We start from the raw sequence: 15,077 nt of genomic DNA, 5'->3' as shown, positions 1-15,077 counted from the left end.
GTCGATTGTCATAACATAGTAGTGTGAGAACCACAAGAGGCTGCTGCCAAAATGTCATATTGGTAGATAGATAAATAAACAAAAATTAATAACATTTAATCAAATCAAACCAAGAAGCATGTCTTACCGTCGAGGATACTTTGATTCATTATTGATATCAGCATTTTCTTTTTGTTTATTTTTTGTTATTGCATTCAATTGCTGCAATCGTTTGCACTGGACAGTGTTAAACACTTGCCGAGGACTGGAAGAAGGGTCAAATATGCCGTGACGATAGACTAACTAAACCATTTTACGTGTAATCACCAACAATACCAAAGTCATAATAATAAATATCGGAACCTTTGGATGTTTATACTTTATATATTATTATGTTTGTTTGTTTGGTTTTCAATGTAGGATTTAGGCAAATGGAAATGTGGCACGTTCAGGCCCGTTAACACACAATCCCGCCTAACTCAATCCTAATACATGTAAAACAAGCGACAGCCCAAAAGACATATCTAATAGGCTTCTTTTTCTTGTATAGCGTAACATTTCTGCTTCCGTATTGTCTTTGTTTATTTATTGTTTTCAATTACATCCGTTTACATTAAGCTTGAAGAGTGCTAAACAGTGCGGTATAAATAATAACGTGAAGTTGAATGTAAGCTTCAATTTAATTACAAAAACAGATCAAATGAACGTTTCGGGTTTCCCCTTTATCAACAAAACAGGATGATTTGAAACACCACAGATGAATGAGATGATGTGGTAGTGGCGTAGTTAAGATGAAATTAAGATGATTCATCTCTTAACTACGCCACTACCACATCATCTCATTCATCTGTGGTGTTTCAATCATCCTGTTTTGTTGATAAAGAGGAAACCCGAAACGTTCATTTGACCTGTTTTTGTAATTAAATTGAAGCTTACATTCAACTTCACGTTATTATTTATTTCTTCGAGCTTCGAGCAGCAACATTTACACTAAACAGTGCGGTATGCAATAGAACCAGCTTTGAGAGTATTTTCAATACAACAATAAGCCCACAACAATGTGGGTTATCAGACCTGCAAATAGGTATCATATATTGTGTGACGAACCCCTCAACAACCTCTTTCTCGGGAACAAAGAAAAAAAAAGTCTAAAATACATGCGCAAAACATGCACACATTAATCTATAATAAACGTATCCATCTGAGACAAACCCCCTCTTTAGAACAAGGAACATCCTTAAAATACAAAACAACTCTTCCACCAAATATTGTAAATTAATGACCCAAAAGGAGAAAACCCCGTTTGATGTAAACCCTTCACATACTAATTAATGACTAATAATCACCAATATCGCGTTGTAATATATGTCAACGTGACAATTCTTTTAATCAGTGACCTCGATTGACCCCAATCGTCCACCTCCTTGGTACACCTGGCAGACGTGACGTCACCACACCATCAAAGTTCCCGTCACCTCTACCTACCGTCCGTGTCAGTGTGAACGAATATCTTAACACCTTATCCTTTTAATGATAAGATTATTAATTCGTACTCTATACTACAATAAAATAAAGAAAAAAAACCCAAACATTTAGAAATACCCCCCCCCCCCTGTCATAACATGGTAGTGTGAGCACCATTAGAAGCTGCTGTCATAACATGCTAGTGTGAGCACCATTAGAAGCTGCTGTCATAACATGCTAGTGTGAGCACCGTTAGAAGCTGCTGTCATAACATGCTAGTGTGAGCACCGTTAGAAGCTGCTGTCATAACATGCTAGTGTGAGCACCGTTAGAAGCTGCTGTCATAACATGCTAGTGTGAGCAGCATTAGAAGCTGCTGTCATAACATGCTAGTGTGAGCACCATTAGAAGCTGCTGTCATAACATGGTAGTGTGAGCACCATTAGAAGCTGCTGTCATAACATGGTAGTGTGAGCACCATTAGAAGCTGCTGTCATAACATGGTAGTGTGAGCACCATTAGAAGCTGCTGTCATAACATGGTAGTGTGAGCACCATTAGAAGCTGCTGTCATAACATGCTAGTGTGAGCACCGTTAGAAGCTGCTGTCATAACATGCTAGTGTGAGCACCGTTAGAAGCTGCTGTCATAACATGCTAGTGTGAGCACCATTAGAAGCTGCTGTCATAACATGCTAGTGTGAGCACCATTAGAAGCTGCTGTCATAACATGGTAGTGTGAGCACCATTAGAAGCTGCTGTCATAACATGCTAGTGTGAGCACCATTAGAAGCTGCTGTCATAACATGGTAGTGTGAGCACCATTAGAAGCTGCTGTCATAACATGGTAGTGTGAGCACCATTAGAAGCTGCTGTCATAACATGCTAGTGTGAGCACCGTTAGAAGCTGCTGTCATAACATGCTAGTGTGAGCACCGTTAGAAGCTGCTGTCATAACATGCTAGTGTGAGCACCATTAGAAGCTGCTGTCATAACATGCTGAGTGTGAGCACCATTAGTAAGCTGCTGTCATAACATGGTAGTGTGAGCACCATTAGAAGCTGCTGTCATAACATGGTAGTGTGAGCACCATTAGAAGCTGCTGTCATAACATGGTAGTGTGAGCACCATTAGAAGCTGCTGTCATAACATGGTAGTGTGAGCACCATTAGAAGCTGCTGTCATAACATGGTAGTGTGAGCACCATTAGAAGCTGCTGTCATAACATGGTAGTGTGAGCACCATTAGAAGCTGCTGTCATAACATGCTAGTGTGAGCACCATTAGAAGCTGCTGTCATAACATGCTAGTGTGAGCACCATTAGAAGCTGCTGTCATAACATGCTAGTGTGAGCACCGTTAAAAGCTGCTGTCATAACATGCTAGTGTGAGCACCATTAGAAGCTGCTGTCATAACATGCTAGTGTGAGCACCATTAGAAGCTGCTGTCATAACATGCTAGTGTGAGCACCATTAGAAGCTGCTGTCATAACATGGTAGTGTGAGCACCATTAGAAGCTGCTGTCATAACATGGTAGTGTGAGCACCATTAGAAGCTGCTGTCATAACATGGTAGTGTGAGCACCATTAGAAGCTGCTGTCATAACATGGTAATGTGAGCACCATTAGAAGCTGCTGTCATAACATGCTAGTGTGAGCACCATTAGAAGCTGCTGTCATAACATGGTAGTGTGAGCACCATTAAAAGCTGCTGTCATAACATGGTAGTGTGAGCACCATTAGAAGCTGCTGTCATAACAAGGTAGTGTGAGCACCATTAGAAGCTGCTGTCATAACATGGTAGTGTGAGCCCATTAGAAGCTGCTGCCTCATGGATTGACCATCATAAGATAGCAGTGTGAGCACCATTAGAAGCTGCTGCCTCTTTATGATTCGATATGTAACTCATTCATTGTTTATTCATTGTCCGGAGGATTGGTTACACACTTCCAATGAATTTTGAACCGGGAGAAAAGACGGTATGACGTCAAGACTTCCGCTTTCCATCACAATTAATTCACACTCGGCTTCGAATTTTGCCATCACATGGCTTGGCAATTTGGAAACACATTTCCGTTTCATTCAGTACCCATCGCTTGCCATGCGTCATAACTTTTTATTCATTATCCTTTAGCGAGGAACAACATTTACACCTGAGATCTGTGGGGCAATGTGTGTAACAGCGCAATGGCCGCAATTTGCAATCGTTGTGTGTGTGTGTGTGTGTGTGTGTGTGTGTGTGTGTGTGTGTGTGTGTGTGTGTGTGTCTGTGTGTGTGTGTGTGTGTGAGAGAGAGAGAGAGAGAGAGAGAGAGAGAGAGAGAGAGAGAGAGAGAGAGAGAATGATGATGATGATGGCTCTGCGATCAACCGTGCTATTAACGCAAAAAGGTGGGTTCAAAATCGGGTACTTACTTGAAAGCTTATTTAGTATTAAATGCCCCTTTTGTTTATAAGTCAAACGCTTTTGAACATAAATTATAAAATGTCTTCAAAGAACGACCTGATAAAATTAATCGATTAAACAAGTTATGAAGAAACCAGACCTACCTAGTACTAAGAAAAATTGGTAAAAATACGAATTTTGGCTCCAACTACAGAGTTGCATAGGTCTCTTTGACTGAATAAATCTTGTTGAAAAGGAAAGATTAGCTTCTTAGAACCTACATTCAGGACCAAGCGGAGAGCAAATAGTCTTCAACAGTCGTACTGTCACTTCCTTCCTAATGACGTATGGTAACTTAGTAACACTGGCTCTAAACTATCGGAACAATGGCTGACGCCGTATGAAATATTTCCCCGGCGAGCTTAAACGCGTATCCAGAGGAAAAAACCCCATCAATTTGATAATGTTTTGACTTTTACACATTCTGATCACAAGGCATATGAAAAGGGAATGAAAAGTTCTAGCCAGCATGAAGAATAAAAAGTAATGATTTTCTTTGTTTAGAACCAAGATGGCCGCCGTTTCCGGGCGCGTGACATCAGACTATTGAATCCAATTAACCAGTAGATTTTTGACCAATCAAAACATGGAATTTGTGACACATTTTCACAGGTGCTTGGAAAAAAAACCCAGTTGGTTGTAACGTGGATGAAATCGACCTATCTCTGATCATTGTTATTGTTTTTATAGATAGTATGCGCTTGGCTAAGAAGCTCATAACATTGCCATCCGGAAGTATAACGGACCAAAACACAAAACTGTGTGTATCCATGAACGTTTATAGTCTGGTTAATACAGTTCAGTGAGAATAACTCACAAACGCGGATGGCAAAAAACAATAACAAAGACCTGAGTGACGTCATCTTCGAACTATCTATATTCAGGACTTTGAGCATTTTTGGACCAAGCGGAGAGCAAATTAACCAGTAGATTTTTGACCAATCAAAACATGGAATTTGTGACACACCTTCGTACGTGCTCGGACAAACCTAGTTGGTTGTATATAAACAATAGCGTGGATGAAATCGACCTATCTCTGATCATTGTTATTGTTTTTATACCGCTAAATGGGTGACTAGTAATCACACAATTTTCTCGACATATAATAAACGTTTAAGTTACACATAGTTTTTTTTGTGTTGGTTCTATTTCAAACGGGAGACAAGTGGGTATTCTACTCGGGCATATAGATAGTATGCACTTGGCTAAGAAGTTCACAACATTGCCATCCGGAAGTATAACTGGCCAACATACAAACTGTGTGTAACATTGAAGGTTAAAAGTCTGGTTAATACAGTTTAGTGAGAAGTACTCATAAACGCGGATGGCAAAAACAATAACAAAGATATGAGTGACGTCATCTTCGAACTATCTATAACTTACCATCGATAGTAAAGCCTGTGAAGCTCACTATGTTAACCAATCACTGTCATTGTTTACATTATGACGACTGTCCAAGCGTAGCCATCGTTAACTTATAGATAGTATGCAGATGACGTCACTCATGCCTTTGTTATTGTTTTTGCCATCCGCTGTATTAACCAGACTATAAAAGTTCATGGTTACACAGAGTTTGTGTGTTAGTCCGTTATACTTCCGGATGGCAATGTTGTGAACTCCTTGGCCAAGCGCATTCTATCTATAGCTTGATACCGTGGCCTTCGTAAAGTTATGGCCTGATACTGACCAAAAAATGACGTCAAAATGCCAGTCTTTTGCCACAAAATAAAACTAATCGTGAGTTGTATTCAATAGTTCAACCAATGAAATAACTTGTTTCCACGAGCTCTACTAACGACAACTCACTAAGCGGTGCAAAAACCAAATGATGACGTCAAACTGCCAGTCCTTTTGGATTTCAGTATCAGGCTATAACATAACGATGGCTACGTTGATACTGACTAAAAAATGACGTCAAAATGCTAGTATTTGGCCACAAAAGAAAACAAATCGTGAGTTGTATTCAATATTTTAACAAATGGAACCACTTGTTTCCACGAGCACAACTAACGACAACTCACTAGACGGTGCAAAAACCAAATAATGACGTCAAAATGCCAGTCTGTTTGGGTTTCAGTGTCAGGCTATAACTTATCGGTGGCTACGGTTCTAGTGTCAGGCTATAACTTAACGATGGCTACTGTTTCAGTGTCAGGCTATAACTTAACGATGGCTACGGTCCAAGAGGCGGGTTATATAAGTGTATTGTTTATTTATGAAGCTATTTAGAGTGAATTTTTCTTTATTTCTCTCGGAAACTACGAATTTTTGAAATTTCAAGAAAAAGCCTGCATGTTTTCATTTAAAAATCCGAATTTAATGTTTCATTCAACCGATGTGTACACTATTTGAAAGTCTGGTAGTCCAAATATGCTTCAACAGTCTAGACGTCACTTCCCTCGTAATGACACATAGTAACTTAGTAACTGGCTCTAAATTATCGGAACAATGGCGGACGCCCTTGTGAAATATTTCTCCGACGAGCATAAAGAGTGTATCCAGAGGAGAAAAACATTATAAAATATGATCATGTTTTGACTTTTATACATTCTGATCACATGACATATGAAAAGTTCTAGCCAGAATGAAGAATAAAAAGTATCGATTTTCTTTGTTTAGAACCACGCTACTCGCCGTTGCTGGGCGATGTGACATCAGACTATTGAATCCAATTGTTATGATCTCATTTTTATAATGGAAATACTCTTGACCAACGTAAAATAGTGTTCATTACACGAGTGTTAAATCAAGCCTATAATTGTGATCGACTATCAAACCTGCAAATGTGTACACGTTGATATCTATCTAAAAAGCAACGTTTCCACCAATGCCTTGTGCCTGTCCCTATTTTCATCTTTTTCAAAACACCATACAAGAAGGTGGAGGATGAGAAGGATAAAGAGTAGGTGGTGGAGGAGGAGGAGGAGTAGGAGGAGGAGGAGGAGGAGGAGGGGAGGAGTGAGAGAAGAAGAAGAAAGAGAGAAGAGAGAAGAAGAAGAAGAAGAAGAAGAAGAAGAAGAAGAAGAAGAAGAAGAAGAAGAAGAAGAAGAAGAAGAAGAAGAAGAAGAAGAAGAAGAAGAAGAAGAGAAGAAGGAAGAAGAAGAAGAAGAAGAAGAAGAAGAAGAAGAAAGAAGAAGAAGAAGAAGAAGAAGAAGAAGAAGAAGAAGAAGAAGAAGAGAAGAAGAAGAAGAAGAAGAAGAAGAAGAAGAAGAAAAGAAGAAGAAGAAGAAAAAGAAGAGAAGAAGAAAGAAAGAAGAAGAAGAAGAAGAAGAAGAAGAAGAAGAAGAAGAAGAAGAAGAAGAAGAAGAAGAAGAAGAAGAAGAAGAAGAAGAGGAAAAAAAAGAAGGTATGGAGGAGGAAAAAAATAGAAATGAAATCTTAGTGATATGAACATGGTGATGATGGATGATACAATGTCCAAGAATGCAAGGATGTCCCCATCTCATCCCCTTGTCTCTCACTGACCTGTTAAGTAAAACAAAAACATTGTACGTATCATCGCAGGCTGAGAGATGCCAACCTCAAGAAACAGATATTTGTAATTTATGACAGAAAAAAGGTGTAATTTCTAATTTAAAAAAAAAGAAAAAAGAAAATGAAAAAAAAGAGGATATTCTAGCGTAAAAGTGAACACCATTCACAGTGTCGCGTACCATTACTACTACTGCTACTACTACACTACTACTACTACTACTACTACTACTACTACTACTACTACTACTACTACTACTACTACTACACTGCTGCAGCTGCTGCTGCTGTGCTGCTGCTGCTACGACTACCACTGCCTCTGCTAATGCTGCTGCTACTATTGCTGACAGTACAACGATGCCGTATAAATAATTTCCGCCTGATATTAATACAAATAATTACAATTTTAAAATACACATTTGTAATTTTCGTATTAGTTGGGCATCTCTGCAGGCTCTGAAATGATGTCTATCTACGTGAAACTATTTTCATGTCTGGTAACCAAACACTAATTATGGGCTAAATTTAACAATATTGTCCGTTGGCCTGGGAGTATTTCCATTACAGCAATGAGCCCATAACAGATTATCAGACCTGCAAATCAGCCCACGTCGGTGTGTATGAAATAGTGTCAGAAAAAGTAGAAAGAGAAAATTAATCAATCATCCCAAAAATCAATCGGCCCGTCCTATTATAAACATTTTACTTTTGGATCACTTTTGGGTCTGGTTTACACCGGCAAAGTACCGTTGTGAGCCCACAGGTCACATAGAGATAATGTACAATCATGAATTTTTCGCACAATTTATAAAATGTTATCAATTTTCCTCAACAAAATACACATAAGCTTAACCCAAGTCTAGATCTTGTTTCTGACAATAAATTCAAGTTTCAGGACCAAGGTCACCCCGATATTATACCGCTGTGAGGCGATGGGTAACATTTGACGTAGGACATTTCTGGCCTGAACGGAAATTAAATTAAATGTGTTTTGTCGGCGTACGGTGATCTCATGTCAGCGTGACTTCGATCGGTCAAGTTGACATACACATTATGATAATAATAATATACACAATAGGTCTCTATGACGCAGAGGTGGACACACCAGTGGTGTGAATGTTGTTACTGTGTCAAATAACGTTATCTCGCATTGGCTGGACTGAGGCGTAACCTTCGTAGCCTGACTGTAGTCTTCCTAAAATTATTGATGCCATGCTTTTACTTTTTAAAAACAAAACAACTCCTAACAATATCACTGTCATTGTTTACATTATGACGACTGTCCGAGAGGCGTGGTTATCGAATGGCCTATTATAGTCTGACTTGTATTTTGACGTCATTTTTAGGTTAGTGGTGAGTATTCGTTAGTAGTGGTCAAGGAAACAAATTATGATCCATTTTGTTGAATCGTTGAGTCAGTTGTCAGTTCCAGCTTATAAACCCAGAGCGCAAAAAGTCAGTCATCAGTCAACGTTGAGTGTTTCAATGATCGAATTGGTGACAGGATGAAGAGTGTAAATCTCTAGCCTCAGAGTTGCCTTCTTGGAAAAAGTTCTTTTCTCTCACGACTCAAGTGTAAATGAATACTTAGGTAAAATCTGTGACGGAACAAGTGTTGCTACTAGAATAAACAGTGAATATCGTATTCAAATGTAGACATATTATAAGATATCAGTTATACTATAAACTATAAAGGTGTTGACACAACCACCATGAGCTCAGTGGTACGGGGTCTTATCTTGCAGTAAAGGCAAGCGATGTTTAACATGACCAGTGACTAGAAAAGTGACTGGTGATATTAATAAGCGCATTGAGCATGGCTGATCCCGTGAAAATGCGTTGTGTAAAGTTTCAAATAGATTAAAATAGACTTTTAAAAATATAATTATAAACAAAATTAAATTGGAAAATGTTTAGCCCCGACCAGCTTTAATCTTTTAATTCCTGCATCAAATTACGGGCATTGTTCCGGTAGCTATTATATCCCTCGATTTAGAGGCTTACCACAGTGCATGTCTGTGCATGTTATGGAATTTGTAAAGTTCAAGACAACCAATCAACGTCAACAGAGAAACAAACAATTCTTCATAAAAATAAGATAGGAGCCATATATCACATATCGGGTTATAGGGATAAGGATAGACAGGTGTCAGGTCCAGGTAACAAAATATCTCTGAATGTTGAATGTTAGATGAGGTGGAGAACGAATCGCCTTTCCAACACAAATGGAAGTGGGGAAACATAAAGTAACTAGACAAACAAAATAAATAAAACAAAACAAAATAATAATAATATATCTTTATTGTCCCCCAAAAAAGTGGCAATTTGTCATTTGGTTACACATTTATAACAATACAATATTGACATAGACACACTCACACAAGATGCACACTAGTAACATAGTAGTTATCGTAAAAAACAAAACAAAAAAACAAAACAAAACAAACAAAAAAATCCGGCATCAACAACAACACCATCATCATCATCATCATCATCATCATCATCACCATCATCAAAACAAAAAAAAAAATAAAAAGAAAAACGCAAAAAGATAGATACACTCTGGGATAAAAAAAAACAACAACAAAAAGACAAACAAAAATAAAATAAACAAAAAACAAAACACCAACAAAAATCTAAGAAACAACGCCCCCCCCTCCCCCCCTCCCCCCCCCCCCCCCGGCCCAAAAAAAAATAAAATAAAATAAAAACAAACAAAAAACAAACAAACAGTCAACACAACACAAATAGTGATTTAAAGGGCTGGCGAGGGAATGGATCTGATTTATGGAAATAATTATCGATTCAGAATCGATTCGAAATCTTCTAAATTAAATTAATTACTAATCAACGCCCAACAGGATGTTAGTGACTGAGTGAGTGGCGAAAGGAAACCGAATCGATTCGTACCCAGATGCCTGGGGATTATTCTCAAGTCAAGGACATCGCATCTCGTATCAACACGGATTAATCGATATTTTAATGCCACTGGTTGAGATGTGTTGTAGTAAAAACTGATGTGTCTTGCTTAGCCTTCGTTTACTATATAAATGTTGTGCGCTTGGCTAAGAAGCTCACAACATTGCCATCCGAAAACATAACGGACCAACACATAAAACTATGTGTAACCACGTTTATAGATAGTATGCGCTTGGCAAAGAAACTCATAACATTGCAATCCGGAAGTATAACGAATCAACACCCAAAACTGTGTAATCTTAAACGTTTATAGTCTTTTTAATACAGCTTAGTGAGAATCACTCACAAACGCGGATGGCAAAATACAACAACAAAGGCTTGAGTGACATCATCTTCGTTCTATCTATAGCCTGGATAATACAGTTCAGTGAGAACTACTCATAAACACGGATGGCAAAAAACAATAACAAAGACCTGAGTGGCGTCAACTTCTATCTGTCGCCTGATATACTGATGCTATGCATTTGGGTAAAATACTCAAATCATCCACCAGCCGAAATAGCGTGCCAACACACAAAACTATGTATAGATAGTATGCAGATGACGTCACTCAGGCCTTTGTTATTGTTTTTGCCATCCGCATTTGTGAGTTGTTCTCACTAAACTGTATTAACCAGACTATAAAAGTTCATGGTTACACAGAGTTTGTGTGTTGGTCCGTTATACTTCCGGATGGCAATGTTGTGAACTCCTTGGCCAAGCGCATTCTATCTATAACCTTAAACGTTTATAGATAGTATGAAGATGACGTCACTCAGGCCTTTGTTATTGTTTTTGCCATCCGCGTTTGTGAGTTGTTTTCACTACACTGTATTAACCAGACTATAAAAGTTCATGGTTACACAGAGTTTGTGTGTTGGTCCGTTATACTTCCGGATGGCAATGTTGTGAACTCCTTGACCAAGCGCATTCTATCTATAGTTTGATTGATTTAATTTAATGAGAACTAATAATTGAAATAGCTGTCTAATAACAAAAACAAGGAGCTGAGTGACGTCAATTTCGTTCGATCTAACTTAAATGTACTAACCAAAAGATTACGTCAAAAGACAAGTTTTGACCAAAAAAAAATAAAAAAAAGAAAAAAAAAAGAAAGAAAGAAAAGAAATCGCGAATAGTTTTCATCAGTTCAACCAATGGGATTTTTAATTCCTTGGGCACTGCTAACGACTTCTGACTTGGCGGTGCACTATTCTTTTATAAATGACGACCAAAGACAAGTCCTTGTTTCAGGCTATTGATGCTATGCGTTTAGATAAAGTAGTCACGACATCCACCAGCTGTATATAATGGGCCAATACACAAAACTATGTGTAACTTTGAACGTTTACAGTTTGATTGATATAGATGAAACTAAATTGACGTCACTCAGATCTTTATTATTATTTTAAGCCAGCCATTTTTATGATAAGTTATCGCTAGATTGTATCACTCTGACTATAGATAGTATGCGCTTGGCTAAGAAGCTCATAACATTGCCATCCGGAAGAATAACGGACCAACACACAAAACTGTGTGTATCCATTTACGTTTATAGTCAGATTAATACAGTTTAGTGAGCATTACTCATAAACGCGGATGGCAAAAAAAACAATAACAAAGACCTGAGTGACGTCAAATAAGAACTATCTATAAACGGTCGTGGTTACACACACATTTGTATGTTCGTACGTTCTACCCGGCTGGTGGAATATTGTGAGTAAATTACCTAAGCGCACATCATCAATAATCTAGTGAAAACTAAGCGCCAAAATGACTGTCTAAACACAATAACAAAGAACAGACTGACGTCGATTTCATTCCTGCCCTTCTATAAGTTAATGAAGTTAACGATGTGTTCTGTGTACTGATCATTTAACAGTTTGTGTACCTCGCACATTAATTGATTAGATACACACACTCCAAAGGAAATAATAATATAGAAATCATAGTAATAATCACAACACAACAATCACAATAACAAGGGGGACAGGACTATCAACACCAAAAGAAATTTAACAAAAAACAAACAAACAAACCAACAACTGCTGTTGCTGTAACTACTACGACTACTACTACTACTACTACTACTACTACTACTACTACTACTACTACTACTTCTACTACTACTACTACTACTACTACTACTACTACTACTACTACTACTACTACTACTACTACTACTACTACTCCCCTCCTCCGCCTCCTCCTCCTCCTCCTCCTCCTACTACTACTACTACTACTACTACTACTACTACTACTACTACTATTACTACTACTACTACTACTACTACTACTACTACTACTAGTACTACTACTACTACTACTACTACTACTACTACTACTACTACTACTACTACTACTACTACTACGACTACTACTACTACTACTACTACTACTACTACTACTACTACAACAACAACAACTGCTACTACTATTACTCATAAACGCGGATGGCAAAAAACAATAACAAAGACCCGAGTGACGTCAACTTCATTGTATCTATAAGTTAACGATGGCTTCAGTCAGGTAATGTTTTTATCAAGGCTATGGTACAACGCAGGTCCTTATGCACGGATGTTAAGCTCTCATCGACTGAACTACTGAATCAGGACTCTCATTTATATTAACTTTTATATCGCGCAATATTCATTTAATGTTCTCAACGCGCTTTACAAGGAGTTCCAAGCCAACGGCAACACTTAACAAATAGGACAAGAAATGGCGTCTGTAGGGCGTTATTGTAATTTCTCTCGACAGAGACAACGCTGGTATCCGCGCTCGGTTTCTATTTTACACTTGAGTGCGGTGAGAGACTGAACGGTTGTAAAGAGTATTTTCCAGTCCTCAACTTTGAGCCGCATTAAGCGGGACTCGAACCATGGAATTTCGGTACGAAGGCAAGAATCTTACTAGACGTCCTCAAAGTAATTACAGGCTATTAATTAGGTGTGATTTATCACAACCACCTTACGTCCCAAACGAGCTTCCGACAGCGATCAATCATGTATAACAACGGTGCTATCGAATTATTTTCAGAGAGGTGGCATTGCGCTGAAACAGAAATACACAAGTCAGGGGCAATTAACACGGCTATAATTAGAAACAAATGCATAATTAATTAGGTATGCATTGATTCAATGCCAAATGACTTTGTGGCGATAGCGGCTTTTGGTCCAGTGCCTTGTCTTATAAGAAATTCAAGCAATGTTGAGCATGATCATTGATTAGATGGTTGACCTATGTGTTAAATATACCATATTTCTTCTACAAATTAAAAACAATTATAATTTGAAGAGTTTAATAATTTGGCATGCTTACAAGTCGGTATTTACCGTGCGATATAAGATCTATTTCTTTCTATTTTTAATTGATAAACCTTATTATGTCCCTGGGAAAGTTTTGATTTGTTTTGTGTGTTTATTTGTTTGTTTGTTTATTATTTTTTGTTGTTGTTATTTTAAAATGTTATAATTTAACTATTTAAATTTTTTTTTCTCTACAACAGCACCCTTTCATCCTCTCTGAGCATCGCCTTCCTGATCGCATAGCCTGATGATTCCTCAAAATTTACGTCAGGTTGACGATCATCAAATGAAAGTGAAATGTGAGTTGTCGTTAGTAGTACTCAAGATAAAAGTGATCCTATCGATAGTATGCAATTGGCTAAGAAGCTCACAACATTGCCATCCGGAAGTATAATGGTCAAACACACAAAACTCCGTGTAACATTGAACGCTTATAGATAGAATGCGCTTGGCCAAGGAGTTCACAACATTGCCATCCGGAAGTATAACGGACCAACACACACACTCTGTGTAACCATGAACTTTTATAGTCTGGTTAATACAGTTTAGTGAGAACAACTCACAAACGCGGATGGCAAAAACATTAACAAAGGCCTGAGTGACGTCATCTGCATACTATCTATAGTCTGGTTGATACAGTTTAGTGAGAATTTCTCATAAACGCGGATGGCAAAAAACAATAACAAAGACCTGAGTGACGTCATCTTCGTTCTATCTACAGATAGTATGCACTTGGCAAAGAAGCTCACAACATTGCCATCCTGAAGTTTAACCGATCAACACACAAAACTATGTGTCGCCTTAAACGTTTATAGTCTGGTTAATACAGTTTAGTGAGAATTTCTCACAAACATGGATGGCAAAAAACAATAACAAAGGCCTGATTGACGTCATCTCCGTTTTATCTATTGGTTGTACTAGTGATTGCAACCCATTGTTCACTTTCTTTTGATGGTCAACGACCTGTATTGTGACATAATTATTTAGGATGCATCAGGCTACATTTGAGCCGGTTGTACAATGACGATTAATAATTCTATTATGATAAATGCCTGGTGTAGTTCCTTGGAATTAATAAATACTGTTCAGGTTTAAGAGCATGAGAAAAAACCCTGTGTCTATAACTGTTATAAAAATTTAATATTTAAGTAGTAAATCATCAGACTACCTTTGCCTGTGTAGATGAAAAAAATGGGGGCAAAAACATATATAAAAAAATAAATAAAAAAATATATAAATAAATAAATGAATTTAAAAAAATTATATATATATAAATACTGATATAGATACTTGTGGCAGTCTTTTATAGCGTTGTCTCTATCGGAAAAAAAATAATATCGCCTCGCAGGCGTCATGTCTCGTCTTACATGTTACGAGTTGCAGCTGGTCAGGGACCCTTTGTTATGCGCTTTGAGCACGGTCAGTGGATATTGCGCTATATAAACGCTCACGGTA

Source organism: Berghia stephanieae, chromosome 9, assembly GCF_034508935.2.
Source record: "Berghia stephanieae isolate SIO BIC M18660-M18661 chromosome 9, UCSD_Bste_1.3, whole genome shotgun sequence".
In the NCBI taxonomy this organism is placed as follows: domain Eukaryota; kingdom Metazoa; phylum Mollusca; class Gastropoda; order Nudibranchia; family Aeolidiidae; genus Berghia; species Berghia stephanieae.
The sequence above is the reverse complement of the archived record's forward strand: the minus strand, read 5'-3'. Positions refer to the sequence as shown.